Genomic DNA, 21,727 nt, shown 5'->3' with positions numbered 1-21,727 from the left:
TTAAGAGAAGCCAGAAATCTGGATTCTGCACAATTCCCCAATTTTTAAACATTGGCTCTCAGTTCAACTTTATTTTAAGCTCTGAGCAAAACAAACAAATTTATTTTAAGCTGGCTGCTCTCCCAAACAGTTGATTTGCAGCTTCCACCCCAGTCAAGCCCTGCCAGTTTGTTTTCTTTTATTATTTTTTTCCTGCATTTTAGAGAAAAGGAAACTGAGGCACAGAGAGAAATGCTTGGACCTGTGTGTCTGACTTTTTAGTGGAGGCAAGAAGCAATCTCCTAGCTTCCCTCTCCCGGCTGCAAGCGACACGGGGTCCCCGGGGAATCCACCAGGCTTTGCAGCAGGTGAGGGAGGGGGACTTGAGGGGGAATTTTCCCCTCAGCCTGGGTTCTTCCAGTAGCATATTTGAAATATGATGTTTGCTGACCAGATGCCATCTGCGCCATGCGTCAGGGGTGCAGCTGATATGAAGCAGAGTTTCCCCGCTTCCAAAGCTTAGCAAAGATTAGGGATGCTGGGACCCCCAGCTTCACTTCCAACACTGGTCCGGCAGATGAGAGGCCACGATTCCAAGGGGTTCCTGACCCTCAGTCTGTGGGAAAGAGCTAGCAATAAACTCTATGTAAAGAAAGTCACTAAGTGAGAACTAAAGGGGTTGAGGAATGAGGGGAGGCATGTTCTGGAGGGATTTTTTTTTTTTTTTTTTTTGCAAGAGGGTTAATTTACAGACCTGTCATACTCTGAACTTGAGTTGTTTTTTCTTTTCTATTGAAAAACTGCTCTTTGGTTCCCATTTACTTAACCTGTCTGTGCCTCCGTTTCCTCATCAGTAAAATGGGGATAAACATTGTACTAACCTCCTGCAGCTTACGATGAGGATGCAATGAGACAGCATGTGCCGAGGATTAAGCAATAAAAACCAGTGTGGTTGTCATTGTCAGCTGCAGCCCGCCTCCCTGTCTGCACAGGTGGTGACTTGAGGAGCTGTGGCTCTTGGCCTTTCTTCACCCTGACTCTCTACGTGTTTGTGATCTTAGCTTTGTCTGGAGACCTACTAGCTGTGGAGTGCCTCTCATGGGTCAGCTTCTATGCTAGACCCTCCCACCCATTTTCTCTTCCTTAACCCTCAGAGCAACACTGGGAAGCCAACACCGTCATCAGCTTTGCAGATGAAGAACCTGAGGCTCTCGGAGGAAACATGACTTATCCAAGGTCACACCCACAGGGGGACCTGACCTTGAGCACACCCTGTTACCTTCCTGAGCCTCTAGCTTCCTCATCTGTAAAAGGGGGTTCAGGACACCCACCCCAGGGCTGCTGTGAGGACCTATGAGGTAATGACTTGGAAAGTGTGCTGTCAGCTGCAAATCCCAGCCAAATGGGCAGCATCGATGTGAGTCCTGCAGAGGCCTGATCCCTTTCGGGGTTCAGTGCGCTTTGGCAGCAAGAGCTACAGAGGAAAGTTATTTCAAGTGTCTTTTTCTTGGGTGGGTTCCAAAATGCATCTCCTCTCTCCATCTAACAAGTGCAAAGCTGGCTTCAGCAGGGCCTATGCCTAACGCAAGTAACCTCCAGTGCTATGACCTGGGAGGCGGAAGGAGGTGGGCATGGTGGCCGCAGGGGAGACAGGGTCATGCAGAAGGCCTCAGGCTATGGAGTCAGATAGACGTGAGATCAAATCCTGGCTCTTCCACTTCCTAGCTGGGTGACCTTGAACCTGCTGTTTAACCTCTCTGAGCCTCACACGGAGTATTGTTATGATGGAGGGTCGGGGCGGGTTGGTGCTGAGCACGGCTGCTGAGAAGCACAGCATGAGGATCCACAAACATCCAGCGAGACAAGTACCAGGTCCAAGGCTGGGGCAGCCGACCTTGCAGAGGGTGGGGGGCTGGATAGAAACCAGCCACAGGGCCGGGGGAGAAGGGTTCCTGCTGAACCTGGGAAGGGAACACGGGTCAGGCAGGATTTAGCAGGACACACACACTGGGAAGGAACGCCAGCCAAGTAGGTCTTAGCAGCGCATGTACGCTGGCCCATGCGTAGCTGGAGGGCAGGCACAGCGTACTCTTCGTCCCTGTGGCCTGGCTCCCGACCAGTGCACAGACTAGATTTTAAACACTGAATTTAGCATCCAGTTCCCTTTCTGCCTCACACCTACCCGTTTAATCCTCCTTGTCCTTCAGTCTCCAACCCCACCACCTGCCTCTGTGAAGTGTAGAAGAACACAGGCTCCGGTATCAGACAGATTGGGATTCAAATCCAAACTCTGCCCTTTCTGGCTGAGTAGCCTTGGGCAAATTACCTCCCCTTTCTGACCCTCAGTTTCCTCTTCTGTAAGTGAGCTAACACTGCCCCTCCCCCCAGCAGAGTTACTGTAGGAGAGGATGTAGATGAAAGCACCTCGCATGGTCCCTGACGCATAGTAGGCATTCCAACAGTGGCACTGCTGTTGTTCCTTCCAAGTGTAGCCCAGGGCCACCTCTGGCTCCTCTGTTCTCCCCAAGGCAGACTGAACTCCCCAAGGAGTTCATGATTTGTCTTTACATCTGAGATGACAGGAGACAAGCACCTAGGCTGTATACATCAGTGAAGAATAAGTGTCACCCCCATTCCCACAGTCTCTTTACATAATTTCCACACTGCTCCTATGTTGATTGGACATGGTGGGCTTAATAACATCCATAAAACACCTCGAAAACGAGCACCAGAAGGCAAATCACTCGGGATGAAGGGGTGAACCACCCTCAGGGACTAAAATACCATCTTCTAGCTGTGGGAATGTGAAAGTTCATTAGTGTCTCTGAAAGTTCCCAGGTTGAAAGTTCATGAATGAAGGGCTTTCTGGTCCCGGATCCCATGTCTTATTCTCGAGGATGGCCTGGAAACCCTGTACCTTTGCTCAACTGACTATTTATGAGTGCCTCTCTGGCACCTCCTGGTCAGGCTGCGTTCCTGAAAGGTGGCCCTGGCTCTGATCCCTGCGGCAGGAATCCCACTAAGGTGGGGCTGGTGGGGTCTGGGCCCGTGGAGGGGTCCCCTACCCATCTGGGATGCGTGTGCCCTTGAAGCCTGTCCGTGCCTGGCTCACACCCACTTACCCTACATGCAGTGCAGACCCTGTGCTGGGAGCCTCCTCCTCAGAACTGGAAACAGGGCTCCCCCTGTTATTAGCTGGGAAATCCTGCTTTAACACCCAGCACTGTTGGAGCATCTCCACGGCCATCGGCAAGGGCCTCGGAGAGATCGTCTGCAGCAACGTGGTCTCACTGCCACCCCCTGAGCCCCTGGTGACGTGGTGCCTACAAAAGTCATGCAGTTTGGGCCAACATAATCACAACATAAAGGAACAGTCCCTAGCCCACGCTTGGCCCCTCCAGCCCATCTCTTCTTCCATGTTACTTAGGATTTCTCTCCACTCACCTCCCACGGGCACAGAGGGGTTCACCACCTGTTCAAGACCGGGCGTCTGAGCTTAAAGCTGGCCCCCAGCCCCCTTACTGCCTGCTCCAGCGCTGGCTCCCACTCCCGGCCTCTCCCTCTGGGCCCCTGAGCTAATTACAGGCTTCCCTCAATGATTCTAAGGAAAAGCTAACTAAATCAGGGTCGGCCATCAATTTTCCGGCTAAGGACAGGCAGCATGACCCCTCCTTCTCCATTCCGGGATTCTGAAACCCTGGCTGCAGCTTTGTTTGAGTCTGAGAACAGAGTTTATCTCTTAGGGCTGATTCGAGGAAGAGCAGCAAGACAGGACATTTCCCTCGCTGCTCCTCTGCCCCGTGTCGGGGTGACCATGTGGGAGCAGGTAGGGGGCTTGAAGGACTGGGGTGCAGCCAGATCTGAGCAGCTCGGGGAAGGTGTGTGAGGAGATGAAGCAGGTGACAGCCTCTCACATGCAACATATAGAGCAGCCAGCGTGGCGCAGGGGCTGAGCCAGTGTTTGTTGAATGAAGGAGTGACTACAAAGCGCCTGGCCCAGTGCCGCTTGCAGAGTCAACACTGAACGATGTTCTTTCTCTTGTCCTTCCTGGAATTCCCATTTGTAACTATAAATATTCATGGGACAAGGTGGCTAAGTTCCTAAAACCTTTATGTGAATACGTTTATTGCACATGTTTCCCCTTTGAAATGTGAGGGCAAGAAAGGTCAGGGATGGCTGGGGGCAGTGGGGGTGGGAACTGAGGGCTCTGTTCCCACCGCCTGGCTTCCTTTATCTGGGACTCAGCATCCCATCTGTAAGGAGGGGTGCCTTGATACGAGTCCCACCTGTGATTTTCAGCCCCTTCCTGCTTTGTCCCCTCATTAGCCGTGTCCTCCTAACCTCCTCGCAGGGGCTGATGTCCGCAACCAGCACGTGGCCATCATTATTTGTTTACTCAGTGCCCACTCGATTGCAGGCAATGAGTGACATGCTTAACTAATTAAGGAGACCCCAAAGGCAGGGAACACATGGGGGCTGAAGACGCACTCTGTGTGCCAGGTTCAGCAGAGCACTCAGGACACAGGCTCTGGAGTCTGATTTGAATCCCAGCTAGCTGTGTGACCTTCGGCAAGTCACCTAACCTTTCTGTGCCTCAGTTTTCTCCTCTGCAAAATGGGCGTGATAGTAATAGTATGTCCCTCATAAGGTGGTTGTAAGAATTAAGTGAGTTCATACGTGCCAAGTGCTCAAAACAGGGCCTAGAATGTAGTTGGTGCTCCCTAAGCATTAACCATTCCTCGTATTTCAGAACTAGGAGCTCACTGATTCCTCACCAAAGCCTGGCCTGTACGATGGCTCCCGTTTTACAGATGAGGTTTGGGGAGGAGAAACCCCTTGGCCCCAGCTACCCAGAATGAAATCCCGGCTCCACTGCTCTCTCTCAAAGAGGAGGGTCTGGCAGTGCCTGTCAGGACAAGCAGGGCTGGGGCAGCGCAGAGGTGGCGAGAGAAGAGCTGGGCCTCCCTCAGAGGCGCGAGCCGAGTCTGGAGGTGGCTATAAATACAAGAGGCGAGGGGCTTTCTAACTAGGCCAGGAATGTGTGTTAATCATTGAGGTCAGCCGGGCCGCGGCAGCTCTTGGCTGGAAAAGGGTGTATCCAGGAGCGAGCTCTCCCGGAGAAAGGCGCTGAGGAGGAGGAGGAGGAGGAGGGCGACAGGCAGTGCCCAGCGGGGGGCACGCTGGCACCCGGCCTTTGTCATGGGGCAGGGGCCGACCCCCAGGAAGGCCTCTCCTGCCCTTTGTGATCGTTGAGAAACCCTCCTGTAACCCAGATCAGATAAGCCGCCTCAAACCCACCGGCCGGCCAAGGCCACAGCTGTGGTTCGCAAAGGGCAGACCCGGGCCGCATTCTGGGGAGTGAGCACTTATTTTAATGTGTTTGGGGGAAAACACAACTGGCAAAGCAAATCCATGATCTCGTGGCTGTGAATGCTTAAGATAATATACTAAGAAGGTATATACGTTTTTTAAAAGGGAGTTGAGTGAAAGAAGGACGTGAAGTGTGTGCTATACCTGTGGAGGCGACAAGCATCATTCCTGAGGTGTAGGGGCTTCTGGTCCCCAGGCGAACTGCCAGCCGCCTTGCTGTGGGGTCCCAGTGGCCTCTGCCACTCCCAGCCCACAGCCCAGCCCCGCCCTCCCCAAACATGCCAGGCACTGGCACCCCACCCCACCTCCACTCTCTCTGTGCCTGTCCACCTTTCCTGGCAAGGGCCAGGAGAAATGAGGTCCTCGCTGGGACCTCCTCCGGGCTGCCCTAGGCCCTTGTCCATCCACGGCCACTCCCTGCCTACGTGAGAGTCACCATAGCTGGGACCATGGCTCCCTTGGTGATGGGGAAAGCAAGCTCTGGGTGTTTCTGTCCTCCTGCTGTGCCCAGGAGGCAGACACCCGGTCACATTCTGGAGCCGTCACTGCCTGGTGCCAGTCCGTGCACGTGCACTGTCACCCTCGGGGCTCCGTCCCCTCCCTCATCTGTCAGATGGGGACACCAGCTTTCCTTCCCTGGGGTGGGGGGGGCCGGTGCGTGGCGTCAGTGTGCTTACTCCACCTAAAGGCCCACGTCCGCACTCCACAAACATTCTCCTGATTATTCGCATCATCAACACAATTGTCATCATCAGGGGCCGATGGATATTTAGTGAGTCCACGGTGGTGCAGGGTGGAGGGGAAGGGAATAGGACTAGGGCATCTTTGCATTTAGGATCAGGAGAAAGTTCTCAGTGCCTACTGACTCCGCCCCTCTCATTTTGAATACGGGGAAACTGAGGCCCGCGCTGCAGCCCTGGAACCAAGGCCCAATCTCTTGCTGTTCCACCGCCATCTCCCTCCCCAGGCTGGGGGAGGAGGTGACTGAGGCCGGACTCACCTGCCCAGTGAGACACAGCAGGCCTCCCAAGCTTCCCAGCGAGACTGGGGAGGAATTCCAGGGGCTGCTGCAGCGGAATTCTCACTTCACCCAGGCAGTGAATCAAAAGCCTCATTCTCTGTAGATTCCTCCCGTAGGTGGGAGCAGATGCGACCTTTGTCATTTGTTATTTTTAGCAGAGCAGGCGAAGAATGATAAAAAACCTGTACGGGAGCTGACTATAAATAACATGCCTGTGGCGTTTTTTTTCTTTAACACATCTAAAAATTGTAGATCTCAACAAGCATTGCCCTTCAGAGTAGAATAACAGCATTAGCATGGCGCTTTACAATTAGAGTCAACTCACCCCAGCTATTGCTGGGGATCACCGTGCAAGTCCCCAGGGCAGACACTTTTCTCGTCCCCATCCTGCAGGTGAGGAAACAAGGATGAGCTCGGCTGGTAGAGCTGTTGGCACGGTGCCTGACCCATGGCAAGAGCCCGATTTATATCACCATCCTTACCAAGAAGTCTCTGAAAGGCCGAATAGCTTGTTCGGTGTCACAGGGGAAAGGCCCAGGGCCAGGACCTCCTCGGGGCCACCTGTCTCCAAACGCAGTAGTTCACTGGCTGCTAGTGGGCCTCATGGGGCTGGAGGAAGAAGAGGTGGGCATGGAAAGATCAGAGGAGTGGGTGCCAGGCATCGTGGAACTTCAAGATGAGAGTTTGAACGAGAAGGTTGTGGCTGGGATACTGGAGGCTGAGAGGAGGGCTGACAAGGGTTCAGAAAAGGGGGCGAGGGAGAGAGAAGATAATTGGCCACCAACCTTCTAGGGCTGTGCCTCACCAGGCTCACCTCATCTGACTCTGAAATCCCTCTGGGCAGAGCAGCTATCCTCAGCCAGCCCCGTGGCAGAGAATAAGAGAGACCCAAGGGCAGGTTACCAATGCTGGGGTGGGTGAGGGTGGCCAGGTGGGGAGGAGCAGCTGGAGAGAAACCAGGGCAGAAGGGGGTCCCGAGACCTGGAAGGCAACAGACTCCAGGCAGCAGGTTTGCGCTCCTGACCAGGGCTCGGTGGTGTGCTGGGGAACGTTCTAGACCGGCTCGTAGGGAGGTGAGTGCCCTGATGTGTAGCGTTTGCCGGCGTCTGTGGTGTAAATGCTCCCACCCTGGCAGGTCGCAAGCTACCAACGTGAGATGGCCATAGACACGATCAGTTCTCACGAGCCAGTCGGAGAGACTCCAGAGCACCCCAGGCAAGGCTGCTGCTGTGCCAGCCGCACAGGGTGGGATACTTATGTCCCAGTCGCTTCAAGGGAACAGAGGAGGGCCTTGTGTGCCCTTTTAAGCTACCATTAACTGTGGACGTAACACATGACAGGTGAAGCATTTTACGTGCAGTATCTCAGTTAATTCAAAGCACAATCCTCTGAGCTAGACATTATCTCTATTGTCCTGATGAAGAAACTGAGGCTCAGAGAGGTGAAGTGACTTGCCCAAGGTCACACAGCCAGTGAGCTATGGAGCCTGGATTTGAACCCAGGAGTGTGTGAGTTCAAAGCCCACACCCCAGCCACACACACCCCCAGCCTCCAGCCAGGTAGTTCTAGGACCTGAGTTGGGGCTGGATTTTCAGGCAGGAGTTCATGGGATCCCTCTGTGGGGCTGGCAGCCGAGAGTCCTGACCAAGGCCCAGAGGAGATGCTTACCTCCCTTGGGGGAGGTTCTGAGAGGTTTGAGACACCTCCACATGGGTGGGGCACTACCTAGCCCTCACCCAGGGCAGAGGCACCACTCAGCACCCCCAGGGCTCCTCAGACCCTCCCTCCCTCCTTCCCTTCTTTGCAGCTGAGTGTCCTGCCCCAGGAGGCAGTCCCCACACTGCCAGGCATGTAGTACGTGCTCAGTTCACACTGAAGAAGTGAACCAATGATATCTTCTGATTCTCTCTCGTTTTGTTTGAAGTCAAAGACCAGATTTCCTATGGCTTCAAAGTGTTATCACCTTGCAGAAAAGGGACGGAGAAGCAAGCCAGACTCTGCTGAGCACCTCCTATGTGTCACATGCATACATGTTACTCATTCATGCCTCCCAACACTCTCACAATTGCAGGTATTATCATTCCCATTTCACAGATGTAGAAACTGAGGTTCAAATTGGCCAAATGACTAGCTCAAGGCCACCTGATAGTAAGTGGCAGAGCTGGGGTTCAATTCCGTATCTTTGATCCCCAAGCCCCTGCTCTACTCCTCTGCTGTGCTGTGTCCCCCAGAAAGAAACAGCACCTTTTATCCAGGAAGCTACTTACAGTTTGTCAAGACTTGTCCATTTCCTTCTTGTATTTTGTCATTGCAAATTGACCCATGGCGGTGGCAGGGCAGGAAAGCTAGGGGAGAGGAAGGTGGGCTCAGGAGAGAAGGATGCCCCCTGGCCCACGGCACTTAGTCCCATCCCGGCCGACTCCTGGTCCAGGACTCACCCCACCTCCCGGGACAGCCTGTCAGTGGCCTTGGTAGTGAGAGTGTTGGCCCAGCCTTGAGGGCAGTCCCATTCACAGAGGACCCCACTGATGCAGGGTCTCCTTAGACGGCGGCCCTGGCCCCTGTGCAGGTGCTTGCTCTTGGAGCCATATCTGATGAAGAGGGGTGCTGAACAGGTAGCCCCACGAGGTGACAGGAGAGGTTTCTTATAGGGTTAAAAGTCTGCCCTGGAGTCAGCACTTGCCTCCCAGGCCTGGCTTAGCTGTGGTGTGTCCAAGGCAGATGGCTGCCTGACTAGGCCTCAGGCTCCCCATCTGTAAAACGGAAGGGTAGGCTGACAGAGGGGCACGGCAGCGTCTCCCAGCCCCGACGGGCCCCGATTCCACATAAACCAGCTCCACAGGCAGATCCCAAAGGGAATTCCCCCTGGGGAGAAAAGTGGGATGCCCTTGTGGGGACGACTTTGGAGGCCATCAAGGCCATCAGCATTGCCCACTGCCCACCTCCCTCTTCAGCCAGCTCTGACTCCACATCTCACTTCTACCCTGCTTCCGTAGGCCCCTTGCTGGACACCCTAGCGGGGCCCAAGCATTCCCCAGACCTCTAGCAGGGTAGGAAGGAGATGTCTGAGTTCAAATCCCAACACCACTTACTGAACAACCTTGGCCAAGGTCCCTGACCTCTCTGTGCCTCAGTTTTATCATCTATAAAATGGGGATAATAGTCAAAACTACCTTAAAGGGTGAGAATTAAATGAGCCAAAACACGAAAAGTTCTTAGAACAAACATACCTGGCATGTAATAATTGTTCGGCCAATACCACCTCTTAGTACTACTATTTAGGATTCATAGTAATACCATCTTTTCTGCCCAGCAGGGCAACCATCAAGGCCCTGGAGGGAGCACTGGATTGAGAGTCCTGAGCCCACAGCTCTCATCTCAAGTCACCCACGACCCTGGGGACGAGGGCCCCTTCCCCTCTCCTGGCCTGTTTCTCCTTCTGTCAGGCAGCTCCCCTCAGCTCTCAGCACATCTGGGAGTCTGTATGTGTCTACTGGATGTGCTTTTCCTCCCAGCCGAGGCTGATGTGTCCCTGGCCCAGAGTCTGCCCCAATCCCGGTTAGTAGAATGAACACGTTCCTTGGGGAAGGTGGGTGTTATGTGGTGCGGCTGTCCCACGACACTGTGGAATTCTATCCTGCGGCACGCCCTTGCCACGGGCCTTATGTTCCTCATCCTGTTTAATCCTTCAAACCCTTCTAAGGTTCCTCCTACTCCCAGGATAAGGACAGGACTCTGTAACTGGTCCACAGGCCCCTGCCCGCTCCTGCCCCTTGCCCACTCTCCCTGTCTAAGTCATCCGGGTCTCCTTTCCACCCCTTGAGAAAGGCTAAGCCCTTTCCAGCCTCAGGCCCTTTGTCACCACCCTGTCCTTTTACCCAGTGAACTCCTGCTCAGTCACCACCCCCTCGGGAAAACCTCCAACACCCCCTCACTCCCACGAGAGACATTCCTGCCTAACGTGCTCATGGCCTCTGCCCCTTTATCGCAGACCCCTTGGTAAATTTACATTCGTTTGTGTGCTCATTTCATTTCACAGCTGTCTCTAAACCCTCCTGAGAGCGGATATCGTGAGCTTTTCTGCTCACCGCTGTATTCTCAGCACCTAGCAAGGAGCCTGACAAGTAGTGGACATCAGTGGATATTTGTTGAACAAGTGAGCTGTCGGAGAGGCAGGAAGCAGATGGTGCTGTGCCTGTTTTACAGATGAGGAGCCTGAGGCCAGAGAGATGGAGAGATTTGCCCAAAGTCACACAGCCCATCAGGGTGGAGCAGGGTTTGAGCTAGTCCATCGGGCTCAAGCTCCCAAGCTTGGTGCACCCACCCCCACTTCCTTGCTACCTTTGGGTACAAACAGGGACTGAGACAGCTGAGCCCCTTCATGTCCCAGAGGCAGGGGTTTGAGTGACAGGTCAAGGGCTTCGGTTATGCTGAGAGCCCTGGCTGCTTAGAAACCTCATAAGGGGTGAACCCCCAAGCCTGCCGCCCCTCTGCAAGCCTTCCAGGAGAGATCTGAGCTCTAACTCTGGCTCCAGCTGCTTAGTCCTGGGCTTGTCCCCTCCACTCTCCAGACCTCAGTTTCCTCATCAGTAAAACAGAAGTGATCTGCTCCACATAGCAGGTTAATTGTGTGTACCTAGATGTGTGCATTAGCACACAGGAAAACGCTCAGCAGACAGCTGATGTGGCCCCCGCAGCCTCCCTCCCGTTCTGATGAGCCGCAGACCACGGGCGTGGCCACATTCGTGCCTGAACTTCTTACTGATCACAACTTCAGTTGTGTCCGGCTCTCCTGCCAGTCAGCAGGCAGGCCTCTCAGCTTGTAGCATCTCAGTTGTCACCCCTCTGCCCTTGTCCTCTCTGGGAGGTCCTCTTTCCCTGCTGGGTCCCTACAGCCTCCTCAGTGGGAGGACGTCCACAGAGATCACAGGCTTCAGGGCAGTCAGCGTTAGGTTTGAATGTTCAGTCCTGTGCCACACAGCTGTGTGCCCTTAAGCAAGACACTCACCCTCTCTGGGCTTGATCTTCTCCTCTAAACTGAGGGCTGAGAACACTAAATTCTCCTGGGGTGGTGATGAGGAGTAAATGACAGCTCTTGTGTTAAGTGCCTGGCACATAGTAGGCGCTCAGCAAATGACAGATTTTCTTCCCTCTTCTCCTGACATTCCTGGATTCATTGTCCCCACTCCCTCTGTTTCCTCCTTCCTCCTCCTTTTCTTCCTCCAGGGAGTCAGCCTTCTGGCAGGAGTGAAAACACATACATACACACAAATGTTAAATAGGGACCCCAGCACAGTACCTCACGTTTAGTGAGGGCTGAATAAATATTTGATGACTGAATAATCCAAAGAAATGAATTACTAATGGTAAAATGTCAGGCTCTAGGTACCTTGGAGAGAGCATTTAGGGACAGGGGCTCCTCTCTGGTTGCTTAACTCACCTTGAGTCCAGCCCTGGGCTCAGGCATCCTAAGCCTGTTGAGACATCTCTGGACAGGGTATCTGAGTGAAGTTGGGGGGTCTTCCTTTCCCCTTCCCAAGGTGGGCATGCAGAGGAAGCCCCATTCATTGACAGGTTCAGGAAATAGCAACTCTTAAATCAGGACCTGCAAGCAAGCCCAAAGAATATTTCCAGAGCCATAGGGAGATGCAAATACCAGTTTAAAACCACCAGGGGAATTGCATTTTCATTCAACAAACCTGTATTCATCAGTTCAATCAATATTTATTAAGGCTCTGTGCCCAGTGCTAGGGACACAACAGGCAAATGAGACTTGTTCCCTATCCCTAAGGAGCCCCCCAGACTGATGGACAAGACAGATGTGCATAAAAAATTAATTGCAGCAAATCTTTTGAGGGGGAGGGGGAGGCAGGGATGATGGAGGGGAAATCAGGGAAGGCTTCCTGGAGGAGGGATTGTTGGAGTTGAGTGTGAAGGATGATAGAAGTTCTCCTGGCAGAGAAGCGGGGAAGCAAGGCATCCCTGGCAGAGTAGACGGTACACACAAATACACAGAAGCATGGAAATGCAAGGGTGTGTTTCAGAAGCAAGGAAGGCTTGATGTAGGGAAAGTGGACAGAGGATAAGGGGAGGGGTCTGGAACAGTCATCCAGGCCTCATGAGTCATGGTAAGGAATTTGGGTTTTATGCTGAAGGCACAGGGCAGCCAAAGAGGGGTTTAGAGGAATTAAGGAAGGTCCTTAGGGTGCAGGGGGCGGGTAAACGGGAGGAAGATGGCAGGCGGAGCAGCAGGGAGACCGAGGTGAGGAGGCAGGATGGACGGATGGGAGTGGGCAGTGTGTAAGTGTGTGTGCATTAACAAGGCGGCATTAACCTGAAAGGCTAGCCGCCCGTGGATGAGACCGTGTTTCTCCGGCCTGGAAAAGGCAGCCTCCCCCAGGGAGTCCTCCCAGAGTAGCTCTTGACTCACTAGGCTCTGTGTTCTGCCAGGTGGGAAAGTGCCTGCTCCCTAATTGGCCCCTATCCCTGCCCTCGCAGAGAGGTGGCAAGTCAGCCATAGCCACATACCTGCCCCACCCCGCTGGAGGTTTGGGGTGGGCCCTCTGGGCTCTGGTGTTCTGATCTGTGGGAAATCCAGGTCCCGCGTGGCTCCCTGGACGCAGGCTTATGCCTGCCTCCTCCTGCAGTCCCTGGACTCAGTGTGGGGCCTCACGCAGCCCTGGTTTTAGGCCCCAGTTCCCCTACTCTATGACCTTGGGCAACATCATTTCACCTCTCTGTACCTCAGTTTCCTCATCAGTAAAATGGTGGGGGGGAAGGGTAAATATAGGACCTACCTCCCAGGATTTTGCGAAGCTCACACCACATGAGACACACGGTAGGATGTCGATGTGAATGGCAGCTGGAGTTAGCCAGGGGTCAGGCCTGTACCCTCCTTCCTGAGGGAGCAAGACCCAGTGGGAGGAGCTGGGAATCGGGGACCTGGGTTCGAGTCTCAGCAGGGCTGTCTGGGCCTTCAGAGTCCTAGAGACCAGCCCTGCCTAGGCCCCACTGGTGGTATCTGAGAACCATCATAAGCCAGTGGGATGAGGGGCTGGGACAGGCCCACTCCCCCAACCTTTCCCAGGGGCCTTCGGAAGAAGTTCACCCCTATGCTTTTTCTATGAATAACAGCTGCCATTCTCCTCTAGTGTGCAAACCTGCCAAATAGGTATTATTGTCCCCACTTTGCAAATGAGAAAACTGGGACTCAGGGAGGTTGAGTCATTTGCCCAAAGTCACATAGCTGGTAAATGAAGGAGCCAGGATTTGAACCCAGGTTTGTCTGACCACAAACCTGGGCTGTCTTGTCTCAGCCCAAGATCAGGTTGTCTTGAAGGACTTTTGGGCTTTGGTGGGAGTGGGTATAGGACCCCAATGTGGTGGAGGAAAGACTTAGGACAAGCTGGGCCACATAGCCCCCTAGACATTCTGTGGCCCCTTGAGGTCATGGGCCTAGGAGAGCCTGAATCATGGGCCTCAGAGTTGGGTGGCTTGAGGCAAGGACAGAGGGAAGAGCCTAAAGCTCAAGTGGGACAGATCTGGGTTCAAATCTCAGCTCTGGCCCTCACTGGCCCTGTAATTCCTAAGCAAGTTGTTCAAAATCTACAGGCCTCAATTTTCTCCTGCAAAATGGGAAGAAGCCCAATCTCTCCGTGAGTGATTAGTGGAAGTCAGACAAGGCAGGGATGGGAGGGGCCTTTGGAAATAGCTTCTCATCCCCTGAGGGGCCCAGCCAGCAGCTCATTGTGATGGCAGGTGCCCCAGGACCCCCGCCCAGGCTTCAGAAGACCCTGAGCTGGGCAAGGTGAGGGCAGGTATAGCCTTCATTCCTGCTTCCCCTCAAGGGGGAAAGCCCCAGAGAGCCCGTATCTACCAGAGAGGACACAGCTGGCCTCGGATTGCTTTCCATTCTGCCTGCCTCAGACCTGTCTGGACCTACCTCATCAGTCTCCCTTATGCAAAATGCCTCCATCAGCTGGGGCCAGGCTCCCCACCCTCATCCCTGGGTGGACTGACCCTCTCTACTCCCCCTCTCTCTCCGGCCCCAGGATCTGCCCCAAGGGGAGAAAACTGGGCAACTAAACACTGTTTGAAATATGACTGGACCGGCTCTCCCCTCACTCCTGCCCTATTTCTCATATCTTCCCCCAACCCTGACCCCCAAGCCATGTCCACTATAAGCCAAATCATGCTGGAGGCAGAAGCTATGGGTAATCCTCCTGGCTGGCCTCCTGCCTCTCTCCCCCTCTTCCCTGTGAGTGACCCTGACCTGTCGTTTCCAACCTTCCCAGAGTTGCGACACTGGTGCCATTGTTTGTCTGATTTCACAACACCTCTGCCTGTCCAGTACCTCCTGCCCCCAACATATCCTGGAAGGACAGGCCAGATGCCCCAGGTGTGTCTGCTGCAGGAAGGGGAGGCAAAGGGGGCAGGGCAGGGGACGAATGTCTGTGGCCAGATTCGACCCTCAAGGATGACCTTGGCAAGCCACTTAATTCTTTTCTTGAGGCCTCAGTTTGCTCCACTATAAAATGGGAGAACTGGATAAGAGTCTTTCTAGTTCTGGTATTTGAACTTAAAATCACATAGCAGCAGATTTCATTCAAGCCTTTATTGCGGCACCCACTACATGCTGGGAGCTGGGACTCTGGAGACAGAGTTGATGTGGTCACAGCCCAATGAGGGGGACAGATGTGAAACCATCACAATATGTTGTGATCAGAGCTGGGCCAGAGTTATGAACTAATTCTGTTGCTGGAATCAGGAAGGACTGTCCGAGGAAGGGGCATTTGAGCTGGACTTTGAAGGATGAGTAGGAGTTCATAGGCCTAACATAAGAAAAACTTCCAAACTCTGCTATTTAACATTTGGACTGCCTCAAAAGTTAGGGAATATCCTGTACTTGGGGTGTGGATGCAGAGGCTGAAGTACACAGGCCTGAAATGCCAAGAAGATGGGAGCTTAGCCAGGTGCCGTGCTAGTCTTAGATCCTGAGAATCAAAATCCATAAGCTCCTGAGAGTTTGGTGTCTGTTGGTGAAGACCCAGCCCACCCCTCACAGGGGCTAGTGAGCAGGCAGGACTTAGAACTGCCAAGTGGGTGAGTACTGGGGCCCCCAGGCGGCCTGTGCCATGCTGGCCGTCACATGTAGGGAGCCCTGGGCTTGGAGTCCTCAGGCTTTGGTCACAGGTTCAGTCTACCCCTTCCCAACCAAGGGACCTTGTGCTGGCCACCACACGCCTCTGAGCCATACGCAGATTCCTAATCTGTAACATGGGTGCTTACAGCAGCCATTGCAGCAGTACTTGTGAGAAGCAAGCGATTTACTGTTTTGCAGGTGGCCTTTGTGAACAAAAGTGTGCCGGACACGGACGGGATTGTTATTGCTCAGATGGTAGCTCATAACCGGCCCCTGGTGGGACTGTTTGTTTTGTAATCACAGGGAAAGGGTTTTGCCCCCATTAATGTCACGGTAATAACGGTGGGATTCCTGGTCCAGACAGTTGCTCCAACAGATGGGAGCTGGAGTGGTCCTTTCCCCTCTGCCGGTCTGTGCTCACCCTCACCCCAGTGTCTCTGACACTTTTACTTGGCCCCGTGTTGGGGGGCAGAGGCTGGCCTGGCCCCTCCTGAAGTAGAGTTTGTCTTAGAAGTCTGACTGGAGAGGGGCCAGTGGAGTCCCCCGTCTGCACCCCCAAGAAGGGGCCGAGGTGGGAGGTCCCTGTCGCAAGCTATTGGTAGAGGACGAAAGCCTCCCTAAGCGGTGTCCTGGGCTGCTCCCTCGGAACCCAGCCTGGTGCCTTCCCTGCCTGCCCTACTGGAGCCCAGGGCCACCCAGTGCTCAGCACCCTAAGCTTCTCAGCAGCCTCCCTGCATCTCACTCTGCCTGGCCCGGAGACAGAAGGGGACCCCTTGGTGGGGTTAGGGGGATGAAGGGCAAGGGGGTATCAGCGTGGCCTTGTTGATAGGGGCCCTGCCGCTGGCGCTCCTGGCTCCATGCCTCCCGTGGCCCCTCTGCCCGGCCAGGTTCTGATTTTGGTGCAGTGCAGACTTTCAGCTTAACGAGACAAATTGATATTCTGTGCCAGCCCAGGGATGGAGCGGCAGCTTGGGACGCTCGCTTGGGCGGGCAGCTCAGAAGTGGTCAGGGGATGGGGGCAGGGGAAGGAGGCAGCTCTAGTCTAGGACTCCCTCCTGGGGCACCCCCAGCCCTCACCCTGCCCGCACACACCCCCTCCACGCGGACAGGTGCCCCAAGACACTCCTGAAGGTCCTTCCACCTTCAGTGCCCTCCTGCCAAGCAGGGCAACCCTCCTGGAGGGGGCACGGCAGTGGAGGGGGAGGCTCCTGAATCTGAGAGAAGCCCCTTCACCCACTGTGACCTCCTCCCCTTGCTCCTGGGGCTGTCCTCCCACCTGGCTGGATTTAAAGAGGCAGCAGGTCTGCCAGAGATGAGGCAGGAAGAAGCAGGCAACTGGTTGGGGGAATCCCATTCCTGCAGACTCCTTGTTGGGGGTCCCTAGGGTCCTCTGGACATCACCAGCCCCCGGCAGCTCATCACAGATGTCCCTGCAAATTCTGTAGATGCGCGAGGCATATGCAGTGGGCACCCGTGAGTAGAGAAGTGGCCTCTTGAGGGGCTCCTCTGGGCATCACCAGCCCCCGGCAGCTCATCACAGATGTCCCTGCAAATTCTGTAGATGCGCGAGGCATATGCATTGGGCACCCGTGAGTAGAGAAGTGGCCTCTTGAGGGGGTCCTCTGCAGACCTGCAGCCCCCAGGCAGGTGGGGCTGCACACAGTCCGGCCCTGGGGCTGCAGGGGTTCAGGGGTTGCACTTCCACGGCAGCAGGGAGTTCACTGCGGGCTCTGCTCCGTCGGTCCTGCAACCACAGTTGTGTTTAGACTGTGTTCAGTCCACTGCTCCTCATGTGACCTTTGCCCCCAGGTCTGGGGGTGTCCTGATCAAAAGGAGGGGGCACCAGAGCCCCTGCCCAGCTGAATGGGTCCCCCAGAAAGTAAGGGAAGACTTAGGGCCATTTGAGCAAAATCCTCCTCTCTCTATCGCTGACCCCCCTCCACTGCTCGAAGGACCCCCTCCCCTCCAGCGCAGCCCCAAGCCTACCCTCACCATGCCCTTGACATTCCCTCCTACTTCGGGGGAGCGGGCGTATTCCTGGGACTCCGCCAGCTTCAGTTCCTCATGATCCCACGGGAGGAATTAAAACCGCAAACAACACCGTGGTGGTTCGGTCCACGTCCCCCCGCCCCCCACTCTCCTCCCCCAGTCCCCCCACCAGAACGAGGCCTCCCCGCGTCCCTCCCTTGTCCTCCTGCCCCCTCCCCCAGCCTCCAGCAGCGCAGCGGCCTCTGCCTCCCCGGAGACTGCATTTTGCCAGGCGAGATGCTCTCCTAGAAGCCGGCGCCGACGCCTCCCCCCCCCCGCCCCCCCCCCCCACTCCTCGGGCAGGATGGTACAGTCTGCAGAGGGACCCGGGCACGCTGGCTGGGCTCAGCCGCGGCACCAGCTGCCGCACCGAGATTACGGGGCTGCCCGCCTGGAAACCGTGCCGGATTTGTGGCGATTTTCATAGCCAAGTAAGTACCGGCATCCCCCAGCATGAGAAATAAAAAATAAAAAGCGCCCCACTCCGCTCTCCCCTTCCTCCCTCACCCAATTTATTTTGTTTCATTTCATTTGGTTTTTTTCAGTGCTGATGGTGGTGGCGGCGGCGGCGGTGGGGGGGGGGACCAGGGGGGAGCCGGGCTTGTTTATCTGACAGCAGCTGAGGCTGCATTGGGAGCCGCCGCTGAGGGAGACACTAGTGTGAGGGTCCGTGTGTTGGGGGGAGGGCTGGGGCGCTGGGGACACGGGCAGGGGGGCCTCGGACAGGCGGATACCCGGGATCTCAGGCAGATTCCGGCAGCCTCTGGACAGCAAATGCCCCTAATGAATGTTACGCAAGGGCCGGCCAGCCGACAGTGCGGGGCAAGGTTCTTTTCCCTCTGAGCTGCGTCCCAGGGAAACAGAGGACCAGAGGGTGCCCCCTGCCCACTGCGGCCAGAGTCCCAGGAAAGAGGCAGAGGGAGGCCCCCGTGGAGGGTCCCCTTGGTGGGGTGGGCTGCTGTGTGCCCCGGACCTCCGGGTCAGGCCAGCCAGGGTGTGTGGTGGCATGGACAAGTCCCCCGGTCCCTGAGATGGCCAGGAGAAGGGCAGGAGCGGGATGGCCGGGCCATTTTGTAGCGGTCACGCTGGGTGGTGGAGTTGGCACTTTCTCCCCAAAGCCCCGTTCCTCTGCCAGCCTCGGTGGCCTCTGGCTGAGCCCTAGGCACCTGGGGCTCCTCCCTGCTCCCTGGCTGGGTCAAGATGGGGAAATCCAGCAGGGGGCCTCTGCACTCCCCAAGGGTGGGCTGCTAGGGGCGGCCACCCTTTCTAGCCAAGTGGCCATTCCGCGCCACGGCTGTCCTCTGCTCACCCAGGTCATGTGGGGAGGGGTCTCTGTGGCTGGCCTGCCCCAGTCAGGCCAAAGCCCTGGGGATCTGGGGACCTCCACCCAGAGACCCAGCCTGGCTCGACCTTCAGAAGGGTAAGTGAGCAGCAGGCGGGACCAGCACAGGGTCTTGGTGTGACCCTGAACCCCCCTTGCCTGTCACAGAACAGGCTCCTTTCCTCGCCTGCATTGCTCTCCAAATCGCTGGGAGGAGGCAGAGCTGATGTTTGGGGCATTTCCAGGAGTGGCGGGTGCCCTCCAGAGAAATTCTGCTTTGACGTGTGCAGTACGAGGGGGCTTGGCGCACAGGCCTTGGGGGCCTCCGCCTGTTAACTTCGTTGAAGGAGCAGTGGCAGGGAGGGGGCTGCAGCTCTGGGGGAACCCTGCTGGCGGGGTCCAGGAAAGAGGCTGATGGCCCGTATTATTTAGCCACCTTTGTACCCCCAGTCCCATTCTCATCAAGGCATATATACACCCACAGATTTGCACAGGTGCACATGTACAAATATAGTACACAGAGTAGTGCATCGTATATGTTCAAATCACACACACACATACGGCGTGCCCATGCCCTCAGATACACCCAGCACATGTGAATACAGCGCACATTCCTGAATATCACTGCTCACCTGCAAAATACAGCATGCACACGAATGCAGCATGCACACGCGCACACACACACACACACACACTCATACCTGTGAATGCAGCATGCCCGCACATGCATGTAGCACCAACACAGGAATGCAGTAGGCTGCCCATGGGTGAATCGGCCTGCATGCCGCGGTGCCCTGCAGCAGCCGCAAATGTGGCATGTGTCCATGTGAGAGCTGGCCCCTGTGAAAGTGACAAGCACACACATGTGGTGTCCTGAGTGCCATCTGCATGCCTGTCTGTGCATTGGCAGGCACACAGCCTGCTGGAATGCGCCCACAGGTGAATGTAGGTTGCACAGGTACAAGGACAGCCCAGGAACACAGATGCAGCACCTCTGCAGGTGCTGTGTGCGCACACCCGCCCCTCAGCAGCTAGGTATCCTCCATGGGGGTGAAGGTGCCTCTCTAGGCACTGGAGAGGCTTGCGTCTCATGGACTGCCTGTGGGGACAGAGGGACACCTGCTCCCACACAGGCCTAAGGGGAGGGCCAGGCTTCATTCCCAGGAAGCCATGATTGGGCTCAGCAAGGCCGTCTTGGGTTATTGATGTTCTGCAGAGAGGGCTGCCCGGAGTTGGAAAGGAAAGAGGAGGGGGCGGGGGCAGCTACTGCCCACCAGGGCAGACCAGCCACTGGTCTGGGGGCAGCTCCAGACCACCAGGAGCCCGGACTAGACCCACCACCCCCTTCTCTGGCACCAGAAAACCGGCACACGGCTGTGGGGTCTCGGAAAGCTGGGTCCTGGGACGCCTCCAGCAGCCTCCAAAGTCCTCTTCAAACCGAAGGTCAGAAAAGCTGCCCGTGGCTGGTCCCTTCCCGCTGTTTTCACACTACCCCCACCCCAATTCTCCCTGCCCAGCACAGGTGCGGGTCAAGGGATGTGGGTAGATAATAATAAGCCCTCTAGCATTCGCTGAGCTAATGACTCTGCGTGCGTCGCTTCAGTGGGGCCTCTCATAGCCTTGTTATTCTCACGCCACAGATGAGGAAGCTGCACAGAGAAGTGAAGACACTTACCCAAGGTCACACAGCTGGAACGTGTCAGAGATGGGATGGAAGCCGGGCCATCAGGCTCCCTGCCTGCCCTCCTGGACCCTCTCCTCCTCTCCCCTCCTGTGGGAGGCCAGCTCCAATTTGGGGTGCCAACTTCTTGAGCACCAGTAGGCCAAGAACTTAGGATTTGGGGGTGAGGCTCCAAGAAAGGGTCCAGAGGGTCTCCTGTGGGTAAAGGCAGAGCCCTCCACAGGCAGGCGTGGCCTTGTCCTAGGCAGCAGGACAGTTCTGCCATCCCATGACCCCATGGAATTGACAGCACCTAGAAAGCCAAGCAGACTGCGCTCTAAAGTTCCCTGGCCCAGACCCAATGAGAAGAGGGAAACTGAGGTCCAGCCAGGGGAAGGGACTTGTCCAAGGTCATACTGTATTCTAGGGAGAGTGGGGAGTCTTGCTAGCCCATCTCAGGTCCCAGGCTTGCAGCAGCAAAGGCCTATTTGGGCCCCTGGTTTCCCGCAGATGTTTGAGTCCGAGTTAAAAGGATGCTTACACCAGACCCAGGCTCTGCTCCTGGCCAGCTGTGTGACCTTGGGCAAGTCGCTTTGTCTCTCTGCTCCTCAATGTCCTCGTGTGTGACCAGGGCAGACCTGTCCCTGCCCTGCCTTAGCCCGCAGTGGCCGGGGCCCTGGTCTCCTGTAGAGGACTGTGCACAGAGCTGTGACTGGCGTCAGGGCCGGGAGCCAGGGCAGGAGAGCACCTTGCTGCTGCGAACGGCCAAGGTCAGGAGGGGGAGCAAGGATGGGAACTTCTAGGTCGGTGAGTCTCAAACATGACTGCACTTAAGGAATCACCTGGTGGGGGCAGATTTCTGGGTCTCCCAGTAAGTCAGGAGGTCCTGGGGGCTGCCTTTTCACGGGAGCCCCAGGGTTCTCATCTCTGTGGCTCTGTGCCTTGGGGGAGCCAAGGTGCATGAGAATGAGCTCGGGGAGCTCACAGGCTCTTGGAGCTGGGGGTGACCTGGGCATCATGCTGTTCCCCTGCCACTGCCACATCTGGGGAAACTGAGGGTGCCTGGCAAGTTGGTGCCGGAGGGAGACTGAAACTCGGGTCTCCAGCCCTCCAGTCCCTCGTCCCACCCCCAGCCCCTGGCTTCAACCTGCACAGTTAAATCAGGCCCTTCTGGGAGCGGGGCAACCTTCACATCCAGTGTGGCT

The 21,727-nt window shown here is 55.8% G+C and overlaps 1 protein-coding gene across 10 annotated transcripts in view; it reads left to right on the top strand.

Moving 5' to 3' along the window:
- Positions 1-21,727, top strand: part of ATP2B2 (ATPase plasma membrane Ca2+ transporting 2) — a 354,644-nt gene that overhangs the window by 172,705 nt on the left and 160,212 nt on the right. Inside the window, exon 1 of one of the 10 annotated variants that reach the window (XM_082415646.1) lies at positions 17,875-17,972. The exons of the other annotated variants lie outside the window; for them this stretch is intronic. The gene's annotated coding sequence lies outside the window, so the exon portion shown is untranslated. Of the gene's footprint in view, positions 1-17,874; positions 17,973-21,727 lie in introns of those variants that run through there. 10 annotated transcript variants of the gene reach the window in all.

Source organism: Balaenoptera physalus (genome assembly GCF_965194825.1).
Source record: "Balaenoptera physalus genome assembly, chromosome: 11".
NCBI lineage: Eukaryota > Metazoa > Chordata > Mammalia > Artiodactyla > Balaenopteridae > Balaenoptera > Balaenoptera physalus.
Note: the sequence above shows the minus strand (reverse complement) of the source record. Positions and strands in the feature narration are given on the sequence as shown.